The following is a 14,976-nucleotide window of genomic DNA, read 5'->3' on the forward strand; positions in this document are numbered from 1 at the left end:
TTTTATTTCATCCTTTTTCCTTAACCTCTGTTGTGCTAGGTGCTGATCTTGGATTAGAAATTGTAAGACTGGAGACGAAAGCTAAGAAAGTACTCTGTTTGGGAATTAATTCTTCTCAAGAGGGAGGGCAGATATCCACCTGTTTCCCTCCCACAATCTATAATGCCTCTCAGCTCCCCTTAAAAATAAAAGGATTTTTTTTTATATCAAGACAGTGTGGTTGTGTACAACAGCAGCTAGAGAAAAGTAGTCTCAATATAATGAAGATGCTTTGCTTTGGGACTATCTCTGTGCCATAAATCTTTGCAGAGAGCTTTCAGATGAAGTTTCCTTTTGTATCCCATTGTATAAAGTCCAGCTATTCTTCCCCATCGTCACCATCTCCTTCAGTAAGTTTTACTGCAAGGGTATCTTTTAAAACAGCTCCTAAAATGGTTGTTAGGGATGGGGTTTGCTGTTGAACTGCAGATCTTGTCATGTGTATTCTCTGCATCACCAAAGCTAAATCAAATCCACTGCAGAGAACACTTTTGAACTTGTTAGCATGGATAGGTTATCTGTGAGATGGGATGATAAATTTACTTTCCTAAAGTTCTTTTATGGCCCAACCTGCCTATGTTCAGTAGCTAAGTGCTCCTTTGAGCTGATGCACAACCTTTTTTACTCTGCAGCATGGAACAGCTATTCATCTGTGTCCTAATTCCATCCCAATTGCTTCAGGCTACTAATTTCTACCATCATTTAAGCTCTGATATCTTTGTTTTTCGATTAGCTGCTACTGTATTTAAATACCTTGGACTTGCATCTGTCTTTCCTTTTTAGGGCATTTTAGATCCTGTATTTTTCTCCAAGGTCTCAGTTTCCTTTGTGCTGATGGCAGAGCTTGGTTCCTTAGTCCTTATGAGGCATTTCCTTGTTTCCAATGTTAGTCTAAAGACCTTTCCAAAATATTTTTTAATTCTCATATTCTTTATGTAATTTCCTAAAAAAGAAAAGCAAATGAGGCTTTGCTCTTGCTCTATGTATATTTACCTTTTCATTGATATATCTCACTTCTAGAGACATAACAGATGCCAAGACATTGTTTCCCTTCTTGCTGCTAGCAGGCACTGTGCACATGGCTGATGCTTTATCCTTTATAAAGACCATCCCAGGTCTTCTCACTGCTCACTTTTGTAGCTTAATATTTCTGTTTGTGCTGTAAAATGTGCATCGTGTTGATCTGGTCTGCATCTCCATTTTTCCTTTCAGGGAGCATAAGCACATCCCATTGGATCAGACTGGGATTTAGGACCATGGCTTGGGGATGCTTTGCAGGAGAGTTGTTTCTGTACAGCTTTCTGCTCTCCTGTCTCCTTCCCCTTCTCTCCCCACTCCTTCTTTTTGCATTCAGGGAAATACAATGAATCACTCCAGCTGATGCCTTGGAATTCCAATGGCTAGAGACATTTGGGAGTGTATTCTCCATCCAGTAATATAGAATATAGATATTTTATAACTCATGAAAGGCCTCGTTAGACCAAGTAGTGCCAGAGGCCAGAAGTCCATGACATATTTAGGAGCCCAAAACCAATTGGCAGGATTTGCTGGATAAAGCAGCCCCTTTGGAGCGTGGAGCTCTCTGTCCAGGGTGGTTTAATAGTAGATTTCTATACCCAGGAACTGTCACAACCTCTGTGTTCCCCTCCTCACAACGTATTTCTTACCTAGAAGGAGATAAACCATACATTTAAGTTAGCCAGTACAAGCTGAACTCTGAACTTTAGCTCCCTGAATTTCAGAGCCCTAAGAACAGCAGCTGTAGCTATGGCAGAATTGCTATTTGTGTGCCTAAAGCAATTCCAGAATTCCAGATCCCAAAGCCATTTGCTTGTCCCTCTGGCTGAAGGGGAAGGCAGAAAGCAAGAGCAGCTCAAGCACAAAAGAGGAAATAAAGTGAATCCTCCTGTTTGAATTGCAGCTCAGTAATTCGTGTCTCCCTGGCAGAAGCACCAATGTGAGCAGCAGAAATCTTCATTTCCACTTGAGTTCCGAGGGAACAAAACAAACCATTTAGGAGCAGCATGTGAATTGGTGAGCTGTCAGGTCACAAAGAGTGTTTTGTTTGCAAAACATCCATTCAGAACCTCATTACTCCAAACGAGCTCCACCTGCACTTCATTACAGCAGCTTTATTCTTGTGGTTTTTAAAGAGTAAGAAAATTTCACCCTATCTAGAAGCAAGGCTGTGAAACTGTAGGCAGCAGCATGTTAGATGGGGCAGTTTAAATTAAGGTTTAGCTTGGTGGATGAAACATGTAACAGGAGTAGCAAAGCTGTACATGAAATACTGCATCATTATAAGTAATAGGGTCAGAGGCACTTTTGCTGTCAAGTGTCTTCTGACCTTGTTCAGCTCTCAGCCTGAAGAGACTTTTATAAGCCCAATGTATAATTCAAGCTTTTGCCAGGAAACAAAAATACTTTGTCTCTTTTGTTTCATGAGACACTGATTAATGTCCTTTGATTCCTTTAAAAAGCCAGAGGACAGTGAACAGGGGCACTGAAGATAAAGACAGGAGCCCTGAGAGGTGAGCACAATTCCCTCTGTGAGCAGCCCATTGTTATCCTAGAACTTTTGAAATATAGAAAGGTGATATTTTCAATTTTGACAAATAATTATTTAACAAGAACTGCTAACATCCCTCTTATTCCACCTTATTTTCTAAACATTTTTGGAGATGCTTAAGATGCTGAAGCATTTTGATTTGTGCCTTGTCCTCCATTAGATATTTTCCAACATGATTTTCTTCCCATCAGCTGTCCAGACCTGAACAACTACCTGGAGGTTGTCCTTGTCTTTCTGTTTTCCACTTGTTTCTCACCCTTGGGGTATTTGTCCTTTCACTAGACCTATTGCAGTGTTTTAGTCCTAAAACAAGACTGTTGAAAAGTTCAGAGCAGCACCCTGCTAGGCTGAAGGGTTGCTTCTTCTTCACAGTTTTCCAGTGCATTATCATGTGTTCTTCCAAATTTTGAAGAAATGCCCTGAGATATTTTGGATATAATTTTGTACAGGCCTGGTGACTCTCCAGCTAGCAAACAATTAATTATTCTCTAATCACAAAGTCATAGAGACACTTCTCCCAGATCATTCTGTGTGGTAGTTTCATCAGAGGCAGTGCATTCCCACTAAGGTGTTTCAGTCTTGGATAAATAAACATTTTAGAGAAGCCAGCAGCACCATGATGACACAGAATTCCTGTGCAGCTCGACTCAAATGCAATCACATCTGAAGGGTTTTTAAGCCAAGGCAAGAGACTGCTCTCATTACGGGCTCTGGCTAGTCAGCTAAATAACTACTTTTGATTGTTAGCAAGAATATTTGAATTGTTTTCCTTGAACCTGAAGTCATACCCGATTTTTAGAATCTTTCAGTGCAGAAGAAGTGAAATTTTTGATCATCCAAATGCAGCTTTCCCTATACTTTACTAATAAGATTTTTGCCCTAATCTGTCTGGATCACTTATATTAGATATGCAAAAATTCATTAATTCAGGTTAGCTTTAAACCTGCCAATCAATGCAAATTATATCAAATGATGTATGGTGGTTTATAGATTTGGATTATTGCCACCACCAAATGAAAAAATATGACACTTCAAAGCAGAGAGAGGACCCATGGCATAGAATTATAGAAAAAGAGCCAAAGGGTTTATTAAATTTGACACCTAATCTTTCCATCAGTCTTATAAAAATGAGACTGTTCTGCAGTAGTGACCTGGAGCATTGCAGCAGCACTGCTGCAGCATGTTGGGTTCTCAGCCACTGCTGTAAAAATGCTGTTTTAATACAAATGGTGAGCAGGTAGCTCTTATTTACTTTGTCATACAACCACATTGCTGTCATGGACCATCCTGAAAGGCTGCTTGTATTAATAATAGTTTTTAGGTTTCTTTACGAGTAATTATAAAAAATGTGTATCTTGGGTGACCAACTGGTAAATAAGTTTGTCTAGTTTCAGCATATAACATTTCTACAAAAAATTGATTTTTCCCCATCCTGCTCAGTGCAGTGATCATGTGCTAATCTAAACTTTTTGGTGGATTTAAATTAGTGTGTTTTCCAAGATTTTATTTTCAGTACCTAAAGTGGGCCAGGTGCTTAGTTGCTTTAATCCATCTACTTCTGTCAAAATCAATTATTCTGATACAATACCAATGGAGGGTTGTATCCACTACACTTTTATCAACCAGTGATCAGCAAAAAAACCCTCAACTATTTTTGCTGAGGATGGAGATAAGACATTAATTTCAAAGGCTTTCTATTTTTAACTGTGACTCTTGTGTTTTCTTCCCTCTCCATGGATGAATTTTATGAGCTGCTGGATCTGTCAGCTGAAATGACAAATTTCTGCCACAATCTCTGTTAATTTTTTGAGATAGCTGAATGTATAAAATAGTGCCTATAAATACACGATTACAGATTTAGTGAGTTTGATTGCTGTGCTTTTCCCATTCCAGTATCTTTTTCTACAATTCCTATAGCATGTATGTTCCACATATTAATTTTCAAACCCTTTAACCATTACTGCATGACCTTTAAGGTAACATCTAATAGAGAATCTGTTCACCTAGGTTCCTCACCAAACTCTTCATTTTAATTGACAATTTGGACTCTTTATCACTTTGTAAATAACTTGGGGGTTTAAAATAAATAAACAGCAGTTTTTTCCTGTGGAACAGTTGATGACAGAGATAAGAGCTTAGGTGACTTTGTGCATTGTGCTGATTTCAAAGGTCTCCCTGGTAGTAGCTCTGTTCTTTTTCTCCACTATAAGGTCATGACACAAACATGTTCTAACCTTTTACCGTGAAGAGACTCCATTAATGCTAAAGCAAGGACCATGAAAGGAGAGACAGCTTAATACACAATGGTGTGAGTTGAAGATACAATTGTAGTGCTAAGGAGAATTTGTCTATCTCATGTTTCTAATTTTTTTCCCTTGAAAAACTATAAGATAAATGAATTTATTGTGTTCTTATTCTGTTGAAATGGATATTAACACACAGGTCCTTCTGGTTTGGAAAAGCAGCATAAATATTTCAGATCAGGAGGGAAATCTGAGTTGCTACACCTTTGCTGAAGATGAGACAAGACACCCATTGCAATGCAACTAATATTGTTTGTGGCACATTTATTTCTCTTATTATATGAGTATTTCCTGTACCACTGGCTCACCACAACAAGCCTCAGCTTCTCCTCTGCTGCACCATTTCCTCTTAAAGCATCTAATCTGGATGGATGTGGAAATGCTTGGACAAGAACCATGGGGAAGATGATCCTCAGATTATTCAAGGTGGGCAGATGGTTCTTACAGTGTAACACAGGGAAAACTCCAGGATTGCTGAAGGGTATTATTTCTCAAGTTATGCCAACAAAGAGGAGAGAAAAAAAACCCCTTTAAAGTTGAAATTGATCCATCCAGCCAGTTTGAAAAAGATATTTACATTACAAACAACACCTTCTTGAAATTCAGTGCAGTGTAAGGTACAGACTCCATTAGGTGTTCTAAACCCTTCACTAGAAAACTGACTCCAACAAAACTGGGAGATTGAAGGAAAGGGGAGACAGCAGGCTTGTATGCTTCTCCCTAAGGACAAAACCTTTTCTGGATGGAGATGAGAAGTAAAGTGCTTTAAATATTTCCATAGCTTCCAGGAAATATCTCTGCATTTAGAAAGATAACATCACTGCTTGAAAAGAATGAAAATACTTTGGAAAACACAATTATTTAAAAAAATACAGAGAGTGAAATGAAAACGATAAGCATCATGGTAACTCCTATCATTTTGGTTTGTTCCTCACTGTTTTCCCACAGTCCCAGGCAGTGCTCCCTGCCTGATGCCTTGCAGAGGGAAGTTTTTTGCTAAATCCTACCAGAAGGAACATGGATATAATGGAGCCAGATCTGAGTCAGCTGAGTGCTCTATCAACCTTTTTTCCCCCAATCCAGGAAGCCACCACAAACACTGCTGGGGATGTCTCCATACAAGTTTTCCTGGCATATCCCATTGGCTCACAAACCATTATTTTATGTCATTGTCATGAGCTCTGACATGAACATGGGCCTCTGATAGTATCAGGTGTTCTGAATTGGAATACCTTACAGTGAGGCCAAAGCTGGGACTCCAAGGAAACTCCAGGTAAAAGCTGTGAGTCATGCAGTCATGAGAGGTCAAATGCTTGGCAGTGTGAATGAGACACTTGGTGGATCCAAAAAGACAGATAAAGAAGACATGCTATTAATCTCCACTCACATCATTATCTGGAATATCATTGAAACAGAGATTCTAAAACACCAAAATATGTTGCAGACAGGCTGCTTTCTGGATCATGGTTGAGCCAGTCAGTGAAAACAAAAACAAACAAGCAGAAACAACAAAAACCCCCAAACCCAACAAAAAAGAAGAGTAAAGAGCAAAAATTCTGACTATTTGTCTCACAAGATTTTGCCTCTAAAGACTTTAACATTTCTTGCATATTATAGACTCTCAGTCCAACACTGGATAGCACCAAGTAGGTGAACATGGAGGAACTCTTTCTGTGAAGTGTTTTTTCAGAACATCAGACACCTTCCAGTCATTAGATGCCCATTAGGGCCACTAAAGCTCTTAATGCCAGAGGCCTGGCTTTGAGTTTTTTTGTAGAAACCAGCTCAGCACAGCTCAGAACAGACCCTGCACCCTGCCATCACACTTTCTGTGTGGTGTACTGCTGCTCCTAAGGTAATCTAAAAACCCCAAGAAGTTGGGAAGACTGAATGCCAACTGCTATGCAACATGGAAAGGTGATGAGGACATTGTGATTGATGTGAAAAGCCAGGGGTAAATCAAGCCCAGATGAGACTGACAGCAAACTCTGATATTTGTCTGTCAATATAAGATTCTTACATACAGAGTGCATTGAGAAAACATTTTGTAAAGAATAACATAAAGCTATTCTCCTAAACATTCCATTATTATCCCTAGAGGGAAATAAAAAAGGCAAATAAAATCAGGAGATGTAGTAAAACCATAAACTTGGGAGGAAATAGTGAAAGGTATTTGTAGTTTCAAAGGTTAAGTTTCTTTGGCCAGGTCTGTGCACCCTGTGCCTCCCAGGACTGGAATTTCTGATGCTCAGGTGCTCTCAGTTTGTGCCATTTTTACTGACACTTAGATGCAAATGAATATGTGCCCTAGCTGCTTTTTGTGCTCCAGCTAAATAAAATAAGGGAACAGAATTTGAATTCAAAACAGGAGTGAGCTTTTAAAGTGCATCTGGTTATCACCATCACTTCTTGCACTTTGGTTTTCACCATGGAGCAATCCTGGAGCTCCCAAACTGGAATCCTTGATAATAAAATGAAACTAAGAGATTCATTGTGTTAGCAGGCAGGCAGTCCACAGTCTTACTCTGTCTAAAGTAACCTCATCTCTCTTCCTGAAACACTCATGGTGAGGTTTCCACCTCTTTAAGTCTTTGGTGGTACAGATGCTCTGTGGCTGTGCTACACCTTTTGGGAATATAGGAATTTCCAGTTGTTAATGGGCATTGTAGAGCCATTATGGCTGGAAAAGATCTCAAACACCACCTAGTCCAATAAACTAGTCTGGGATTCAGATGTCTCTGAACCACAAGTCCAGCAGACTACTCAAAGGAGGTTGAAAGAAAGGTTTATTGCCTTTGGTGGCTATGATCTGTCAGGTACCAGCATGCCTATAAAATGGTATTATAACATGCTCTACATAGCTGAAGGCAGGATGTCCTGCAGCTCTAAATCTTGAGCTTGAAGTATTTGACATTTTGACTTTGACATTTGACATTTCGACATTTGACTTGAGCCAGAAGTATTTGACATTTTGTGGCTCTGTTCAGATCCAGGTTTCCACAGACAGCTTCAGTCCAGCCCCTCCAGGGAGAGAAGCTGCACCATGTGGTGCTTGAAAACCATTGTCCCAAACCAAGCTTGGGCTCTTCTGGGTCTAAACTCCATGTCAAGACAGACACCAGCTGGGCTTTGCTTTGGACCAGCAGCTCCCAAATCAGAAATTGTGTTTCTGGAAGTGTGATTGCAGGTGGTGTTGTGAATCCAGCCACAAAGATAATCTGAAAAATGCCTGAAACATCCTGTTTACATGACATGTGGAAAGTGTGAATTATTATTAAGATGGTTCTAAAGCCCTCAGACAGGCTTATTGTAAAGGAAACATGCTGAAGTCAAGGTACAATTTCCCACTTTGTGTGGCCAATATATACAAAAGAAGACTGTATGGGTACAAGGATCTCTATTTCCTCCTGTCTTTTGAAGCCTTTATTTGTTGGCAGTGTTTGGTTTCTTTCAAAAAAAGGGAGTGAAATTTATTCCTCATCCTGAAATTAAAACAATATTAAGGACCACGTCCCTAAACTCCCCACCTCCCCAAACTGCTGTGATTTGCATGCAAAGGGAAAATATTCGATTTTCATGCCATGTGCTCTCTGGTGCACCTCCCTCTCCTAAAATCACACTGGGAAAGAACCTTAGAGTGCTTTGTAAGTTTTCCAGCCTATCACAGTGCAGGAGGTGTCATTAGGATTTCAGAATAGAGGCAAATTATCAAAGCTAATAAAGGCCTAGGGAATATTGTACTGTGGCTCTCAGTGAGAGCTGATGGAGCTGCCATTCAAAGAGAACCTCTTCTCTCTTGACTTTGTATTTAGTTCATTTCCCATATTGACAGCTTATGACATGTACTTGCCAGGGTTTTGGGTTTTTTTTTCCTCCCAGTAATATCTTTAAAATAAAGTAGAACAGACTCTCATTTACATATAGATTTTGGCTATGCCCCAGGAAAGCACTCAGGCATAGTTTTTGATCCATTTCTCTTCAAAAAAGCATGGAAGCACCTGAACAAAGGCAAAAACACAGGTAAGTTTTATAAGAAGAATTAGGTAAACTCAAAATCTGAACTGAGCAAAAGTGGCTCTTCACGTAGTGTTAAGTTCACCTGAAAAGTCAATTCCCCTTCTGTTTTACTCTTCCCTCTTCCTTCAAAGTAAAGGTGTAGACAGAACTGCCCATCAGCAATGCTGGGGGTGCCTCTCTGAAAATGTGTTTAAAAAGGAAAAAAATTCTGGGCAGGCAGAGGAGGGAGGGAACAACTTGTGAGAGATAGTCCAGCAGAAAGTGAGGTCAGTGGAGAAGGAGGGAGAGGAGGTGCTCCAGGTGATGAGATGAGATTCCTTGTGGAGAAGGGAAGAGAGGGGCTGGGAATGAAGGACTGAGGTCCAGCATGGGAAAAAGCAGGAGAAGAAGGTGCTGGTTTAACTTTCTGTCTTTGTTTCTGATTTATCAACTCTGTTTTTAACTGGCAATAAATTAAATTATTTTTCCCCAAGTTGAGTATGCTTGGTCCATGAGAGTAACTCATTAGTGACCTCCCTGTCCTTATCTCAGCCCATGAGCTTTTTCATCTGATTTTATCTGCCTGTCCTGTTGAGGGGATGTCCCATCACAAGCTGCAGCTCCTCTCGAGGGGCAGTACTGACAAAGCTTTGATCTCTGCTCTCTGTGACAGGAACAGGACTCAGGGAAGGGCTGGAGCTGTGCCAGGGCAGGTCAGACTGGAGATCAGGGAAGGTTCTTCCCCCAGAGGTGCTGGCACTGCCCAGGCTCCCCAGGCAATGGGCACAGCCTGAGGCTGCCAGAGCTGCAGGAGTGTTTGGACAGGACTGCCAGGGATGCACAGGGTGGCATTGCTGGGTGTCTGTGCAGGGCTGGGGTTGGACTGATGATCCTGTGGGTCCTTCCAGCTCAGGATATTCTGGGATTCTGTGATTCTATGAGTGGAAGTGGCAGGGTGAACATCTGGTAGTAGGCCAGAGTCAACCCACCACAAGTATAAATTATTTTTGTGACAGGAGGCACATGGAACACTTTCTGTGTGGTTTGTGTATAATTACTGCCAGCTGCAGTGCTAGTTCACTGTGAATGTAGGTGGTGATCTTACCTTTATGGTGATGAATTACCAGAAGATGTTTTAAAGAAATTTCTGTCAAGCTGCTTAGAGACTAGGTTTAATATTTGCTGAGAAGAGAGAGAGCTTATATACTTGTCTCCAGGAAAAGTTTTCTGTGACTAAATAATACTGTGTTTAATGCTGGCCAGAGACATCAGTCATTATAGTGATGTGTTTTGGGAGAGGATTCTTGAAATAACAGTGCACCATGTCTGAGTAGGATGAGAAGAATTGTGGATGTAGAAGAAGATGTTCATGGAGAAGCTAGCAGGATCACTCTGCATGTCCTTTAGCTAACTTGAATAAAAACATCCTATATAAAACTTGTTAGGATAATGGTTTTCATTTCCAGCGCTGCAAGATGTTGCAGGTGATGATGCAGTAATTACTGTGCAATAACCACATTCAGAAACAGCATAACTTCAAATTACTTCATTGTTCCAATTGCTGATTTTCAAATGGAAAACACTCCCAGTACTGTTATAAACAGTAGTCACTTTGGCAGACTATGCCAAAGAGTTCTTCTTTGCTGCTTGCCAACTTTACAGCCCTACAGGAAGAGAAATTGTTTGACTAATCCACTGTAAAGTGCACCACAATTCCCCGTGACAAGCATAAAACATGACTTTATTTATTAGTGGTGTGGTTTAACCTCAGCCAGCAAGGAAGAACCACTCAGCTGCTCACTCACCCCCCAAGCCCAAGTGGGACAGGGAGAAGAATTGGAGAAAGGTAAAACCCTTGGGTTGGGAAAAGAACAGTTTAAAAACTGAAACAAATTAAATAATAATATAAGGAAAAGTCCTTGACTTAGGGTAAGGGCTGCTGAGCAACAACCAAACCATCAGAGTGTGATCAGCACTGTTCTCATTCTAAAGACAAAACACAGCACTGTCCCAGCTAGTAGGAAGAAAATATCTATCCCAGTTGAAACCAGGACAATTAAACAGTTTTTTATTAAGTGTTGCATGCAGTGCCTTGCAGAACAAAACCATCTACATGCAAATATGAACTGAATGAAATAAAAAACAAAGTTTGAAAGACATTTATCTTGTATTTCTTCTCAATCTTGTATTTCCATAGAAATATTTAACATTTAAAACCCCCCCAATATCTGGTGGCCATCAGACCATGTTGGTAAGTTCATTTCTTCACAGACTTTTAAAAATGAAAGGGACTTGTTATTTGAAGAATTTTGCCGTTTGGAAGAAGTGGAAGATTTGAGTCTTGGTTGTGTTTTTACTTTTCTTATTTTTTCAGTTTAATGGCAGGTTTATGTTAACTACAGTTATTTGCAAGTGAAGTTGATTTCAAGTTGGCAGTGAAATGCCTGGTAAAATCTGTCAGAAATTGGCCAATAGAACATGGACATGAACACAAGGAATTTTTCTCTGACCTAGAGTAAAATTCTTGGTTATGAGGGTTACTCCATGTAGCTTCAGAGGATCTGATTCAGCAACAAATGTTTGTCTACCCCATGTGGTTCTAAAAAAGTAAATATTCAGAAACCCAAACATTCATTGACAACTGAAACTATTAGCTACTGTTCTGAATTAAAAACTTTTATGTTTTGAATGACTTCTAACTTGCAATTAAATCAGGAGCAATTTTATGATCTTATTTTGCTGATATTATGAAAAATATCAAGTTTCCATATCAGCTTGGATTTTCATGATTTTTAAAGTAGAAAACAGAAAATAATGTCTTATTTACAAACAGGAATGGGTAGAAGTGATCACTGTGTGATGGCATTGTGTGTTTGGCATCCCACATGCCTTGCTGAGGTGATAAAGCCTTTTAGCTTCCCAATTGAATCTCCATGCAGAACTTCAGCCTTAAGCTTCACTGAAAATGTCAAATATCAATAAATTACCTGCTTAGGCATTTAATAAATTTATTTTAGCTGTTCCCCATCTCCTGCAGCAGCTCTGCCAATCCCTCCCCAGCTCACTGGTGCCCCACAGACTTCTCAGCAAAATCCCAGCAAAGCAGGACAGCTGAGCCTCACTGCTGTGTGAATGACTGGTTTTGGTGTGTTCAGCCACAGGCAGAGGAGCAGGAGGTGTACAAACTGTGCTGAGGGAATAAATGACCAAAGGAAAGGGCAAACAAACAAACAAACAGAACTCCCCGAGCAGAGAAACTTGGTGGTGATTGAAAGCTGATCAGAGAATGAAACACTGCAGCAAACCCCAGCTTAGTAATATTGGCCCTTTTTGTATGAGAATGTACTCCCACCTTCTTAAGGGTTTGCCCTTAGTTTCTCTGCTTTCCTGCATTTATTAGGATCATAGATAAATATTTAACAGACTTTGAGATTAGTGAAAAAGGAAAGCTGCACAGAACTGCAGTAGTTGGCAGACAAGACAATTCTGTTTAAAAAACTGCACAATTGATGAGGCAAAAGGATTTTTCCATCTCCCAACCTCGTCCTGGAGCCTGTGGAGAGTGAGCTGACTGGGCTGACAGCTCACCCAGCTGCTGCTTCACTCCTTCCCCCCCTCCCCACTGGAAGCAGGATGGGAGAAAAGGATAGGAAAGGTAAAAGTGAGAAAAACTCATGGATTGAGACAAAACCGGTTTAAACACGGTTAAAAAAACTATCTCCAAACAGCAACAACAACAACAACACGAAACCAAAACCAAACCCCCAGCTGATGCCAAGGCTGTCTGTGAACATCTCCCACTGTCAGACTGAGGCCAAGGCAGGCTCAGAGCAGTGGCTGCTTTGGAAAAGTGGGGATGGCAACTTTTGTAGCAGTTTCTCAGGTATGGCAGTAGAGGGGTTTGTTGTTATACTTCACTGATCGTTTTTCTCCTATTGTGAAAGGAAAATTAATTTCTGAGAATTCCTTTTATTTTTTTTTGGTAGAACAAGATTAATATCCTCGCCTTTGGCTTTCTTATTTTAATACAGAAAAGAAGGTTCTTTTACTTATTCACAAATCAGAGGAACTGTAAATGTTTTCTTTATGCAATTGTAACAGGTTTTTTTTTTGTTTTTTGGTTTTTTTTCTGCTATTTATGCAAATCTTTGCATTAAAAACACAATATTCCTGACCGTTGAATTTTGTAAGAAAATCATGCTATGGTTATTTCTTAAAATGATTGGAGCACTAACTGTAAGGTACAGTTGTAAGGTATAGACTGGTTAAACCATACCAACCACGTTTGGATTAACACACACACCAGCTTGATCTCCAAAGTTAATTCAGACTCTAATAGTGCTCAGTCTTCTGAAAATAAATTTGCCAATATATATACTCCCAATTTAATATATCTATAATGCCAATTATATACTGATAATTAATTGTGCAATAACTTCAGGTTGAGAAGACCTTCAATTTCCTTTAGACAGTCCAAACAGTGCTCAGTTAGAAAGTTTCCTAAGGGTTGTAGTGTTTCCTTTTGTTGTTATACTGTTGGGTTTCTTTACTCAGCCATTCAAAGTACACAACTAATGGGAACATTGAGATTATCCCATGTTAATACATTTCATCAGTTCTACTTTTTATGTCTTTCTCTTAAAAAAAAGAAAAAAAAGAGAGAGAACAGATGTCTGGTCTCCTAATGTCCAAATATGAACAAGACTTAGTGTTCTGCTGTGTCAGAGTTTGACTGAAAAGTGAATGTTATTTCTAGGGTGGAGCAAAGTCAAGACAGCTAACTCTAACCAAACACATGTCTTTTTTGAACCACAGTATGAGATTCCCTTTACTTTCTCTCCAATCTCATTTAAAGTAATGCAACTGAGCTGTGGCTGTCTGGTGAAGGCATTTTGCACCACTTTATAAAAGGACAGATTCCTGCTGATGTGTGATTCAGCAAAACACATGCTGCAGACATGAAGCCATCCTTGTCTGCTGGAGTTTTAAATATATTCTTACAATTCCAGAGCACTTCACAACATCCATGTGGGCTTTGTGCTCCACTGCTTTGACAAATGGAGAACATAATCAAACAAATGATGGAAGAAGCATCTTTCTTACTGCCTCCTTTCCTTGCTGACATCTTCCTGCTCTCAGCCCCAGCAGCTGGGAGGCAGCAGAAATGTCCCAGAGGTCATGGGTGAAGCTGACAAGACACAAACCTGTTGTGTGCCATGATGAGCCAACCCACACTGCTGCAAGACAAGGACTGGGAACAGTGGAAAAAAGAGCACACAACTTTGTACACATATTGCTTATTTTTCATATTGTTATGTTTGAGTTGGAAATCAGGCAAATGGAGTTCATCCATACAAATTCTTCATGTTTTTTCTATCTCATTAGCTCCATAGCCCAGGCAAATGATAAATGCTTGTAAAATTGCTGCATTTTAAGTTCAGACTAGAGACTGGAAATGCATGCAACAGAATGTTCAAGAAACTGTATTGTTCTTGTTCATTGTCATTAGTGGCCATGTAGTTTGATTCTTATGAGTTAATGACACATAATAACAAAGGTTATTTTCTAACCTTACGACAGATCTTTTGCTCAGCTCATTTCTGTGGGAGATAACCAGATTTATTAAGATAATGCAGCAGATGTTATTCAGGGAATCACTATCAAATTGAACCAATATCTGTAAAATAATCTATTTTCCAAATGCAAATTGCATTCTCTACAAGTTTTTCTTCACAGCAGAGCCACCATGTAAAACTCTGCCTTTCTATTGTGCAATTCCTTGGCACTGCAAGGCATCAACTGAACTTCACTTGACTCCATCACCCTTCCAAAACTCATTTTTTCTAAATGTGGGTCTTGTTTTGTACCCCAGAAAATGCGTTGAGGGGTGTCCTATTAATTTCAACACTTCTTCCATCCTCCACCATTAATTCAAAAGCATTTTAGATCCAAACTCTCCAGAAAGAGGCTTTTTGTGTTAATACCTTGCATAGCCTGGAAGGGATTTGTTTTTTACTACACAGCACCACCAGGTAGGATTTTTTCAAGTCTGTGTGCCAACACTAAGGA

This window comes from Lichenostomus cassidix, chromosome 8, assembly GCF_008360975.1.
Source record: "Lichenostomus cassidix isolate B80296 chromosome 8, HeHo_3.0, whole genome shotgun sequence".
Lineage (NCBI taxonomy): Eukaryota > Metazoa > Chordata > Aves > Passeriformes > Meliphagidae > Lichenostomus > Lichenostomus cassidix.